The sequence below is a fragment of the Belonocnema kinseyi genome, chromosome 7 (assembly GCF_010883055.1).
Source record: "Belonocnema kinseyi isolate 2016_QV_RU_SX_M_011 chromosome 7, B_treatae_v1, whole genome shotgun sequence".
NCBI classification, from domain to species: domain Eukaryota; kingdom Metazoa; phylum Arthropoda; class Insecta; order Hymenoptera; family Cynipidae; genus Belonocnema; species Belonocnema kinseyi.
Genome location: NC_046663.1, coordinates 120,265,010 through 120,266,487, shown reverse-complemented (window position 1 = coordinate 120,266,487; position 1,478 = coordinate 120,265,010).

The following is a 1,478-nucleotide window of genomic DNA, read 5'->3' as shown; positions in this document are numbered from 1 at the left end:
GCACTTAAAGATTTACTTAGTTACTGGAAATATTTACCGATTATTATCAACTTTTTTCAATTTCTTAAAATTATTTTAGAAAAAATGATTCAGCTAATTAGAATTGACTTGAGTCGTGTCTTCATCAATTTAGTTATTGAAACAACTTTAAGGCTCATAACAATGAAAAGGTCATCATAGCGGGGTGGCAGAACCGACCCCCCCCCCTGGTCGGGCCCGTAACCGTCGGCAGTAGTTGAAGAATCGGTGCGTCGTTATATGATAGTGGCCGTCATGCCATTCATCAAGGGTCCTTTACTCGAAATTGGACATAAATTGAAAAGTTAAAAATTTCCAATTCTGCAGTCAACCACCTCAAAGTAATAGAATCAGAACGTGCAACTTATTCTGATTCCAACGTTAAATTATTTCTCCATACAGTTTAAAAATTGTGGAATTGATATAAATCAAATTGCATATTGAGCTAAAGTTTCTTCAATTAAGTTTCTTCAAATTTTCAACTTTCCTAGACAAGCAATGTATCATTGGAATCGGAAAAATTCTTATATGCGGATTATGCTATTTTCAAATCGCTAATTGCAAAGTTTAAATTCTCTACATGTTTTTACTTTGACCTGCTGTGGACCAAAGACCCCTGCTGGGGTAAGCTTATCCACACTGAGTTTGGTAAGCAAACAGACAAGTAGTAGAAAACATAAAGCCAGTGCCGTAAATCAATCAAAGAAAATAGTTACTAATGAATTTGAAGAGGTTCACTCAGATTGGTTGAAACATCTCAACAAATCCCGCCTTCTTGACAAATTGAACAATGGGCTGCGCCTAGAGGATCTTCTCTCGGGAAACAGAGTATAAAACATTTCTTTGAGTACGTGGATTATTCTGAAGTATGTGAAGTATCTTTAAATATCAGGAACTATCTTAAATTATCATGAAGTATATTCAAATATCCTCAAGTATCTTAAAGTACGTGGATTATCCTAAAGTATGTGAAGTATCTTCAGGTGTGTGAATTATCATGACGTACATTAAAAGATTCTAAAATACCTTGAAATATCCTAAAGTATCTTGAAATACGTGAAATATCCTTAAGTAGCTTGAAAGATAATCAAGTATCTCGAAATATCAGGAACTATCTTAAAATATCATGAAGTACTGTGAGATATCCTGAAGGATCTTCAAAAGGAGCTTCCTATCCTTAAGGAGCTTCAAATATCATGAAATATTATACGTCTCGTGGGTGCAGGAAATCACCCCTGTGACTGTTCACAGAAATAATTTTGGTCGAACCCTGGGGCAGATGACAATTCCTACACAGCTACCTGTGTACCGTTCCCCCACTACGCGGCGTCTACTGACCCTGTCGAGCTGCTGCCAGTGAGCTTGGTCAGCGTGGAGCATTTGTTCCTAATGAGGCCTAAAATATGGAATATAAAATTTTTTAAATTTCCCACTTAGTAAATCACAAATATTATATTCGA